The sequence below is a fragment of the Ascaphus truei genome, chromosome 4 (genome assembly GCF_040206685.1).
Source record: "Ascaphus truei isolate aAscTru1 chromosome 4, aAscTru1.hap1, whole genome shotgun sequence".
NCBI lineage: Eukaryota > Metazoa > Chordata > Amphibia > Anura > Ascaphidae > Ascaphus > Ascaphus truei.
Window position 1 is genome coordinate 54,426,192 of NC_134486.1, and position 12,113 is coordinate 54,438,304.

Here is a 12,113-nt window from a genome sequence, read left to right on the forward strand (position 1 = left end):
CTCGCCACCTAGTCCCGCCCCAACCCCATTTTAAAATAAAATATATAAATAAAATACGTTTAATAAATACCTAGTCAGAACAACATTCGTTTTTTGACATAAATGTATTTATTGTAGTACATTATACTACAATTTGTCCTTGGTGTGTGTGTGTGTGTGTGTGTGTGTGTGTGTGTGTGTGTGTGTGTGTGTGTGTGTGTGTGTGTGTGTGTGTGTGTGTGTGTGTGTGTGTGTGTGTGTGTGTGTGTGTGTGTGTGTGTGTGTGTGTGTGTGTGTAAATGTCAGATCTAGAAATAAAAGCTAGGTGTGAATGACTAGTTTCCTGAACCCCTTAATCAGTGTCTGGACGTCCCCGCTTCACAATATCTAAAGCAGCAATCCCACCTGGGATCTTACCTGATCCGCAGTACCTCAATGTCCAGGTACCTCATTCCCGCAATGTTATACATTGGAGGGGAGGTGTTCCCTACCTGTCTTCTGGGTTAGGGGGGGTTCCGATGTCTTCCGTGTGAAGCTTGAGTCAGATCTGGAAGAAAGCAGTATAGGTTATTTCGGTGCAGTTAAGATATATAGGGTAAATAAGAATATCCAGATCCAGAGTGTGAGAGAGTGTGGGTGACAGAGAGAGAGAGAAAGAGAGAGAGAGTGTGGGGGGGGGGGGGGAGAGAGAGAGTGTGGGGGGGGGGGAGAGAGAGTGTGGGGGGGGGAGAGAGAGAGTGTGGGGGGGAGAGAGAGAGTGTGGGGGGGAGAGAGAGAGTGTGGGGGGGAGAGAGAGAGTGTGTGGGGGGGAGAGAGAGAGAGAGTGTGGTGGGGAGAGAGAGAAAGAGAGTGTGTTGGAGAGAGAGAGTGTGGGGGAGAGAGAGAGAGTGTGGGGGAGAGAGAGAGAGTGTGGGGGAGAGAGAGAGTGTGGGGGAGAGAGAGAGAGTGTGGGGGAGAGAGAGAGAGTGTGGGGGAGAGAGAGAGAGTGTGGGGGAGAGAGAGAGTGTGGGGGAGATAGTGGGGGAGAGAGAGAGTGTGGGGGGGAGAGAGAGAGTGTGAGAGAGAGTGTTGGGGAGAGAGAGAGTGTGGGGGGAGAGAGAGAGAGTGGGGGGCAGATAGAGAGAGTGTGGCAGAGAAAGAGAGTGGGGAGGAGAGAGTGTGGGGGAGAGAGAGAGTGTGGGGGAGAGAGAGAGTGTGGGGGAGAGAGAGAGAGAGTGGGGGAGAGAGAGAGAGTGTGGGGGAGAGAGAGAGAGAGAATGGGGGGAAGAGAGAGTGTGAGGGGGGAGAGAGAGAGTGTGGGGGGGAGAGAGAGAGTGTGGGGGGGAGAGAGAGAGAGAGTGTGTGTGGGGGAGAGAGAGAGTGTGAGGGGGAGAGAGAGAGAGAGTGTGTGGGGGGAGAGAGAGTGTGGGGGGGAGAGAGAGAGAGTGTGGGGGAGAGAGAGAGTGTGGGGGAGAGAGAGAGTGTGGGGGAGAGAGAGAGAGTGTGGGGGAGAGAGAGAGTGTGGGGGAGAGAGAGAGAGAGAATGGGGGGAAGAGAGAGTGAGGGGGGAGAGAGAGAGTGTGGGGGGGAGAGAGAGAGATTGTGGGGGGGGAGAGAGAGAGAGTGTGTGTGGGGGAGAGAGAGAGTGTGAGGGGGAGAGAGAGAGAGAGTGTGTGGGGGGGAGAGAGAGTGTGGGGGGGGGGAGAGAGAGTGTGGGGGGGGAGAGAGAGAGAGTGGGGGGGAGAGAGAGAGTGGGGGGGAGAGAGAGAGAGTGTGTGGGGGGGAGAGAGAGAGAGTGGGAGAGAGAGAGTGTGGGGGGAGAGAGAGAGTGTGGGGGGGAGAGAGAGAGAGAGTGTGTGGGGGGGAGAGAGTGTGGGGGAGAGAGAGAGAGAGTGTGTGGGGGATAGAGAGAGAGAGTGTGGGGGAGAGAGTGTGGTGGGGAGACACAGAGGGGGAGACAGAGAGGGGGGAGACAGAGAGGGGGGAGACAGAGAGGGGGAGACAGAGAGGGGGGAGACAGAGAGGGGGGAGACAGAGAGAGGGGAAACGGTGGGTGACACACAGAGGGTGGGTGATACACAGAGAGAGAGAGGGTGACTGGCTGACTGGCAAGGGGGGTGACTGACTGGCTGACTGGAAGGGGGGGTGACTGACTGGCTGACTGGCAGGGGGGGGTGACTGACTGGCTGACTGGCAGGGGGGGTGACTGACTGGCAGGGAGGGTGACTGACTGACTGACTGGCAGTTGGGGTGACTGACTGACTGGCACAGGGGGTGACTGTCTGACTGACTGGCAGGGGGGGTGACTGACTGACTGGCAGGGGGGTGACTGACTGACTGACTGGGGCAGGGGTGACTGACTGACTGGGGCAGGGGTGACTGACTGGGGCAGGGGTGACTGACTGGGGCAGGGGGGGGGTGACTGACTCCCCTCCCCCGTGGCGGATCTTACACCCCCCCCCGAGGGGGCATGAAGCTATTGGGCGGGCAGGCCGGCATTCTCCCCCCCCCCCCATACCTCACTCGGGCATAGTGGAAGCTTTGGGGAGGCAGGGTGGGTGGGGAGGCATGTGGCGAGGTGTCCCCCAGCGGGCACCCCAGGGGACAGTCAGCCCCGCCGTGGCCGCCACTGCCCTGCTCCCCTCGCCGGCATGTCTCGCAGTGCGCGGCCAAACAGGTTTCCAGCTGCTTCTTCCCCCCACCCCGCGGCAAAATGAAGCTCGTGGGGGGGGGGGGGGGGGCAGGCCGACATCCCCCCCCACCTCATGCGTCGGCTGCGCCATCATAAAGATAGCTGGCGGGCATATTTTAAGCTTTGGGGAGGCGGCAGGGTGGGTGGAAGGCACGTGGCGAGGGCCCCCCATGTACGCCAACCGGGCAGCGATCGGTGGATCGAGGGACAGGAGGAGGGGAAGGGGACAGGAGGAGGGGAAGGGGACAGGAGGAGGGGAAGGGGACAGGAGGAGGGGAAGGGGACAGGAGAGCTAACGCAAAGGCGGAGGGGCAGAGGGCAGGAGCAGAGGGCCGCGGTGGGGAGTAGGGAGTCATGTGGGGACCAGGGGGATCGCAGCATGGAGGCAGGGAAGGAGCAGAAGGGCCGCAGCATGGAGAGATTGGAGAGTACTTACTCTCCAACAGAGCTCCAGGCAGAAAGAATGGCTGCTCGTTGGAGGCGGGCTCATATAGAGCCTGGCCGCGCGCCCACAAAGCCTGGGAGCGAGCGCCAATCAGCTGTCAGGTAGGGGGAGGTATTTTTTTTTTCAGCGCGAGCAGGAAACATTTCAGCGCGAGCAGGGAAATTTAAAAAACAAACACGTGTTCTGCTTGGGCCAATATTTACTCGCCCGAAGGTTAAATCCACTCGCCCTGGCGTGTAAATGTATATGATTGTCGAACACTGTCTATATATCTATAAAAATGAAAACGCTGTTTGTTTGCTGAAAACATTGTATATTTGCTGTGCTTTTGGGCAATCTGATTGGTCCGTTGGTCCGTTGGTCCGTCACTCACCCTCTGGCCATGGCCCGGCTCCGCCCCACTCTCATTGGCCTGTGTGGTTCGCTGACCTCACAAACCCAACTGCCACACTCAGAAAAATCACTGCCTCACCGCCTGCTCTCACCTCCCCTGAGGACTAGACACCACCTCAGTTACCGTGCGCTGCTGCGTGCTCCCCACCCCCCCAACACCACCCCCCCACACTAAACTCCCCCGCTCCCGCCCCCCCCTTCACCAACACCGCCCGGTGCAGTCACCCGCCAGCACACCATACACCGTCCGGTCACACACCCCACTCACACACACCCTCCGCTGCTGACACCCAAATGCCACCCCCACCCCACAAACAACTGCACCACCACCCCCTCACCCTCACCGTACACCCTCCGGTGCCACCGCTACTTACACTCTCTCATCCACAGCTCACCTCCCTGCCGGCTCCCCCCCTATCACGCCCCCTCACCCTCAGCTCTCACCACCTGCGGGCGCCATTTTCTCTCCCCTCAGCGGGGATGCCGGGAGCGCCGGGGAGGGGGGATGGAAGGAGCGCACGCCGCTTCTCCTCACCACCCGCAGGTCCCGTTCTCTCTCCCCTCCCCGGAGACCGCCGGGGAGGGGTGGAGAGGAGGGAGGGGAAACACGCGCAGGGGACAACGGGGAGGGAGAGAAACACCGCCAGGGGGTCGGGGGGGGAAACAAGCACCGGGGACAGGGGGGGAACCGATCGCCTGGGATGGGGGGTGGGGGACTCACACCCCCTACCTCACCACCCCCCCACCTAAGATTCACCCCCCCTCCAAGATTCACACACCCCCACGATTCACACACCCCCACCCACCCAAAATTCACCCCCACCCACCCAAAATTCAGGGGAGCAATCCCTGACGGAGAACTTCTTTAGCCTTCCCCTGATAGATTGCAGTCTCAGGCAGGAAGGGATAGTAAAACAGGAACACTTTATTGCACACAATGCAAACAAGAGCCGGGCGCTTACCTTACGTGTTGTGTCAGGGTGGGGGGTGCAGTATGATGCTTGAATAACAAACCAAATGGAGGTGGTCTCTCACAATGGAGTCTGTTAAGGATCCCTGTGCTCAACCCCAGAAAGGGGTTTCCAAAGCCCTTGTGGGATATAGAGAGAGAAAGAATAGGGGGAGCAAAAGGGTTTAGAGCATATTAACCAGCAATAACAATCTTAATACAGGTCACTGTCTCTGGAGTGTCAATATACAGATGATAAATCAATACTCACACGGCCCTGTGTGAGCAAAGTAGCATAGGGGTGTCTTGATTTTGGGGGTCTGGTCTGTCCACGTAGTTAGTGGGGTTAAGGGTATACATAAGTGAAGCAATAACCATAAACACTTACACGGCCATGTGTAAGCACAGTTGTTGAAAGGTATCTGTGGTATACACCTAGATTGCCCGTCCAAAGTAATCCCAGGGGTGCTGTGCACGCTGCTGCTGGCAGGCAGGGGGTTAAATGCGGGTCTCCGTCACGGTTCTCCCGTTCTGGGGTTCTTTCCCTCCCCGTTTCAGCAAGGGTAGTGAGTGAGGCAAAATTACAGTGTGATATCAGCAATGATCTTTAAAAACGTAAACGTTTATTAAACATTGAATATTGAATCACAACAAATGCACTCACATAAAATAACACTGTCCCGGCGTGCTCCCGTGGCTGTGGTTCGCAGATGTTCCTGGCCGCACTCTCCTCCGCGTCCGGAGTCGGAATAGATGGCGGTTCCTGGCGCGGCTGTGTCTGCAACTGCTTCCACCAGCTACGGAAGCCCCAATAGTTCAAAAGTCTTCACCGAAATAGAGCTACGCGTTTCGCCGTGTAAAACGGCTTCCTCAGGCTCAAAATGTGGTTTGAAGGGGGTCAGTATGGTTTATATAGACCCATGTTAATTGATACTGTTAACAGTTTAATGTTTATTAGATTTATATTTAGCATTTGTCAATGCAGTGTCCTTTCAATGCTACTAATGCCCAATAAATAAACCGAGGGGCTACTATTTCTAAAGCACAGATACTCATTAATTAAAAGGGTTAAATCAATACAATTGTGTCAATGTTTGATCTCTAATTAAAACTCCTAGTTAAGTGGCTGTTCTAGAAGGTTCACAGAGGCTGTTATCTCTGTAGTGTTTCCTTCATGATCTAAAGTGCAATATATATTCTTACCTATCAGCATAACATTTTCCAAAATTTAATACATTACAATTCATCAAAAAATACAGTATGGTCATAACATAAAAACCTAATACATTGCAAAAACACATTTTAATCACTGATATAGTTATAATCTAATTTTCCTAAAAATACAATGTAACACTCAATCTAAAAATGAATAAGTTTTTACTTCTGAGCATAAAACCCGATTAAATTAAAAATTAAGATTTTTTTTTGGCAATTGACAGTTTTCCTTATATCTAGAAGAAAGATAAAAAAGGAAAGAAAAAAAAAAAAAAAAAAGATAAAAAAGAGATAAAAAGGGAGTCAGAAACAATAGTAATATGTTTAAGTACTAATCTCAAAATCCCTTATATGTTAGAGGCAGGTTTTTGATTAAAGGAGAAAGCCCAAGGGTGGCATATACAGAGATGGGGTTCTGCTCTGTTTTACACAAATGCTGCGATATCTAAATCAACATTCAGGCCGTTGGGAGCTAGGGTTTTTAGTTGGTATATCCAAAACGTCTCCCTTTGTCGGAGACGCCGGAGTCTGTCCCCCCCCCCTCCAGTTCTCTAAAACCAATTCTATTCCCCTGTAAGTTAGTCCAGAGGGATCACCTCCATGTATCTGGCCAAAATGCAAGGGGACGCTGTGGGTTGTTACTCCTCTTCTAATATTGCCTATGTGCTCCAGTATGCGGACCCTTAGACTTCTCGTGGTCCGGCCCACATACTGGAGACCACACGGGCATTCCAACAAATAAACAACAAAAATGGTTTTACAATTGATAAATTGTTTTGTTTTAAAACATTTTTTTGTTATTTTTGATGTAAAGTTTATTTTTTCGCGCGATGCATGTTTGCATGCCTTGCAACTGGAACAGTTGAAAAAACCTACCGGTTTCGGCAGCCAATTGGTCCCTTGTCCTACATCCTCCCTTCTAAATACACTTGGTACTAGTTCCATTTTTATATTATTGGCTCGTTTAAAGATCACCCGTGGGGCTTCCGGAAGGTATTCCTGTAGCACTACATCTCTACGTAAAATGTGCCAATGTTTCTTTAAAATTTTAGTGATTTTACCTTCTTCGCTATTATAGCGTGTCACAAAGGGTACCATAAGTTCCTTATTTACTTGTTTAGTCTTAGGTTTTAACAGTTCCTCCCTTGGTAATTCTAATGTCCTTAAAAAAGCTTTCTCTAAAATCTCTGGTTCGTAGTTTCTTTCCTTAAATTTTCTCTTTAGATGGGTAGCTTGTTCCCTAAATACCTCATCCTCGGTGCAATTCCTCCTAATCCGGCGCAGTTGACCATAAGGTATATTCCTCAACCATTTTGGATGGTGACAGCTATTGTTTAAAATAAAATTGTTCGCATCGACCTCCTTAAAATATGTTTTCGTTTTAATCCTTGTGTCCTCGATATATATCGTCAAATCCAGGAAGTTGATACTGGTTTGGCTGATCTCAGACGTGAAAATCAAATTCACCCTGTTGTTGTTGATGTAGCTCAAAAAGAGGGTCAGATCCTCTCTGCTCCCATGCCAAATGAAGATCACATCATCGATGTATCTTCTCCAAAGGACTAGGTTTGCTCCAAACGGGTTACCCGACCAAATGTTGTTCTCTTCCCAATGCGCCATAAAAATGTTGGCGTAGCTTGGAGCAAACCTAGTCCCCATGGCAGTACCGCATTTTTGTAGGAACATGGAGCCATCAAACCAAAAGAGGTTATGTTTTAGGATGAACTCAATCCCATCCATCAAGAATGTTTTTTGCTCTTGTGGAATCAGCAAATCTCCCTCTAGGGCAACCCTAACTGCCTCACAGCCATCCTCATGTCTAATTGAGGTGTACAGTGAGGACACGTCACAGGTTACCAATAGATATTCTTCCTGCCACTCAATTTCTGATAGAACCCCTAAGACCTGTAAGGTATCCCTTAGGTATGATCTAGCACTAGTGGCATATTTTTGGAGATATAGATCGACATATTCGGAAAAATTTTGTGTCAGCGACCCAATCCCCGAAATGATTGGTCTTCCTGGTGGTTTTAGGCGATCTTTATGAATCTTGGGTAAGAAGTAGAACACTGCCTTAACTGGTTGGCACTTAAGTAGATATGAGTATTCCTTCTCACCCAAGACTCCTACCTCTTTGGCTTCATTAAGTATGTTTGTCAGCTCTTCCTGATACAATTTCGATGGGTCTAACTTTAATTTTTCATACGTTAATCCGTCGCTTAGGATGCGCTGTGATTCTGTAAGGTAGTAACTCGTATCCATTATTACCACCCCTCCTCCTTTGTCAGCCGGTTTTATGGTAATGCTTTTATCATCTGCTAGTGTTTTTAAGGCTTCACTCTCCTCCTTATTCAGATTATCATGCTGCCTATTCTTCTTATTTGTCAGTTTTTCAAAGTCATCCATTACAAGTTGGTTGAAGACTTCCAAAAACTGGCCCTTGCAGTGACTCGGATAGAAACTTGACCTATTTTTTAAACTTGAGTGGACAAATCTGTCAGGTATATTTTGGCTGTCCTCTATCTCTGGAACAACCACTAGATCCTGACTTCTCTGTTGAGGTGCCAAAGTTTTATTTATAAAAAAGCGTTTTACAGTTAGTTGTCGTAAGTATTTTTGTGCATCCACAAATAGATCGAAGCCACTTGGGCCTCTGGAGGGGGCAAAATTTAAGCCCTTCGCTAAGACTTTTTCTTGGGATTCAGTTAAAATTTTTGAGCTAAGGTTAAAAATGCTACTTAACGATTCGCCCTTTTGCTGCTGGCCTCCCCTTCCTCCCCTTTTCCCTCTCTGCTTCTTTTTCTTCCTTTCCCCTCTGCTGTTCCTGATATCCCGGGATCGTCTAGGATTGAGAACTTGTTCTGCGTTGGGATCGGGGACTTCAATGCCTGGTCTAAAAAAGACACCCCTATTTTGCTCCTTTCTGCTCTTTCCCAAATGGGACTTCTCTGCGGGGCATGGTCATGCCTTGTGTCTCTATGGTCCTCTCTTTCCCTCCTATTCTCATGTCTTTCCCTAGATCTCTCCTCCCTTGATCTCCTTGGGGATCTTTCTCGTCTTGGTGATCGATCCCACCTTGGTGATCTTTCCCTCCTTTCTCGCCATTCAGTCCTGTAGTATCTATTATCTCGTGTATAGTTTGAGTCATAGTCCCCTCTCCTGTTGTAATGTGTGGGGTGTCTCTGCTCTGCCCCCCTTGCATATCCCCTATCATGCCTGGCATAGCTCTCAGGATGATAACTCTTGGTGGGATTGGGGTCTCTACCTCCATCTCTATTATATGGTTTTTGTCCCTTTCCACTCATATTCCCTTTCTTTTCTACTTCATCTAATTTTTTCAGAGGTGGGTTATTAGTGGTCTTAACCGGACTCTTCTTACTAGGACTCTTTTTCTCAACTGGCTGGCTAAGCGAAGTTTTCCTTTCTTTCCCTGAGGTAGAATTGCTTCTATCCCTATTCTTCTGCTCCCTTGTTACAGATTTGTCCCATTTCCTTTGTTTACCATCTCTGTAATCCTCCTCATCTCTTACAAACTTTTTATTCTTATTGACAAGTATGCTCCTCTCCAAGGTGTCTAATTCCTTTGAGAGTTTCCCATTTAAAGTGTTGAAGGAGGGACACTCCATAAGTGGTTGTAGGGTGGTTTTAATCTGGTTAATTTCAAGGTCAAGGTTCTGTAACGTTATTTCATGATGTGAGATTAATAAATTCATTAGATCTATACTGCATGTGTCCAGTATCTTTTCCCACATGCAGTTATACTCGATTTCCACCAGGTCAAAGGACGCTGGTTTGAATACTCTAAGTCCCCTAGGGATCCTGGAGACCCTAAGGTACTCTTCCAAGTATGAGCGATCTAAAATAATACGTAATTCTTTTTTCATTGCCTTGTCCAGTTTCTCAAATTCAGTTTTAACTATATCTTCTTCACTAGTCTCTTCTTTGATACTTAGTCTGCTCTCCATATCGTTACTTCTAAGTGCTCTTTTTTCGAATACACTTAGTGTGATCTCTTGTTCTGGTGAGCACTCTATGGGGGTGGTGGTGGTTTCCACCACCTCCATATCTGCCATAATTTACCCCTGAACGTAAAAGAGGAAAGTTATGCAGCTGCCGGTGGGGAAAGGTAAAGACAAAATGCAAACAAGAGCCGGGCGCTTACCTTACGTGTTGTGTCAGGGTGGGGGGTGCAGTATGATGCTTGAATAACAAACCAAATGGAGGTGGTCTCTCACAATGGAGTCTGTTAAGGATCCCTGTGCTCAACCCCAGAAAGGGGTTTCCAAAGCCCTTGTGGGATATAGAGAGAGAAAGAATAGGGGGAGCAAAAGGGTTTAGTCCCCTGGGATTACTTTGGACGGGCAATCTAGGTGTATACCACAGATACCTTTCAACAACTGTGCTTACACATGGCCGTGTAAGTGTTTATGGTTATTGCTTCACTTATGTATACCCTTAACCCCACTAACTACGTGGACAGACCAGACCCCCAAAATCAAGACACCCCTATGCTACTTTGCTCACACAGGGCCGTGTGAGTATTGATTTATCATCTGTATATTGACACTCCAGAGACAGTGACCTGTATTAAGATTGTTATTGCTGGTTAATATGCTCTAAACCCTTTTGCTCCCCCTATTCTTTCTCTCACTTTATTGCACACTGCAGATTGCACAGCATACACAACAACAGGAACTTCTTAGGGCCTTCACCCTCAGGATGTAGCCCTGGACATTCACTCCAGGACCTGAAGCAGTCCTAGCTCTTCCCTTACTCCCTGGTGGAGTAAGAGGAACAGTCTCCCACTCCACTCCCCTAAGGGAGGGAGTACTAACTAGCAGAGCCCTGCACAGTTATTCGGGTAGACCAGCCTCTCTCAAGGGTAGAGGCATAACTGCTGAATTTGGTAGTGCATCCCCTTAAGTACAGGAAAAGCAGGAACCAGGTCTGAGTCCGTGATTGGACACCAGGCCTAGTTGCACTGCCTCCCCTGTGACTCACTGAAGCTGCTAGGGGTGGGGAAAACCCAGGATCAGCCCTGGCAGGCCTGCTCTTACTAGGGCTTAATGCCAGAAGGGCAGACTGGTAGCCAAAAAGTAGCCCTGGCTACAGATACATATGAAAAAGAATCAATAAATGAATATATGAAGTGCTATGCTGAGTCCTCAGTTCCTTTAAGAGCTTGAGGATTTCTCAATTCATTGCCATAACTGATCGCAGATCCAAACATAATCCACTTTGGTTAGCCCCCCAAAAAAGAGAGTGCACATTCATAAAGGTCACAGTGAATTGAGCATAATGGCAAGGTAACTTGATGCGGTACTCTGCAGCCAGATGGCATCTCTTGCGCAATCAGGTCCGGTCCTGCACATCATCATGGACATCTCCAATGCTTGTCACTGCCGCAGGGCTGTCCACTTCATGTACCAGTCCCAACCCAAATAGTCTCCTAGTTCCAGTACCACTTCATCAAGGGCATGCTTGTCTGACTCCTCAGCTGCACTACATTTCCCTTAACCCATTTAGTGATTCCCTGGTCTCAACCCTAGAAGGGGAGAATACTTAATTGACATAGCATAATAACCAATATTTCTCTCCCCTTGTGGGATCTTCATCAGGCTTAGAAGTCAGTGTGCTAGCACAATATTGGATAGTCTTATCATTAATCATGCAATGCTCTGCAAAATTATTGGAGATATCAGCTCTTCTTGTGAATTTTGTACTTTATTGTCTGAAGCAAGTTGCTTAACTGTTAAACGTAACTGACTATGATCCTGCCATAGTGTACTAACTTCATGTTAACACTTTTAAATAAATGTGCATTGCCACTTAGCAACATTGGAATTAAAATTAATTAATAAGCAATGTAACACCTTCACTAACATTCCTAATTGTTGGGTTACTAACATGTTCTTCAAAGTGCAGGTCTCAAAGAGAGAGATACAAAGTAGAGCTCTACTCACAAGTTCATAAGCCTTTCCACACCTCAATCTAGGCACGGGCAGTGTCGATGGCATGTGCAACTCAGATGATGGAGGATGAGGTGGAGTTGCCACCAATAGTGACATTTCTGATGTGGTAGGGACTCGCTGGAAGCAGCGGGTGTTGTGACCATAGATGGTGCAAGTAAGCTCTACCGCCCCTCGGTCAGGATGAGGGTTATTGTCTGTTTGCCCTACTCCAGGGGCTCTGCAGCATGGCTCTGCAGCATGGCTCTGCATCCTTGGTCACTGGCTGTCTGCATGATGGTCCTGAAGAAAAATAAAATCATCAAATACATTTATACAGAACGTGGGGACATGTCAGCACAGTTGGATAGATTTGGTTCGGCAAAACTATCATTTCTGAACATGTCTCTTTATTTATAGAACATTTAAGCAGTACAATATATCGAGGCCCCGGTCCACAAACTGTTGCTAAACTTTAGAAGGCCTTTACTTCATATACTGTATATGAATGTG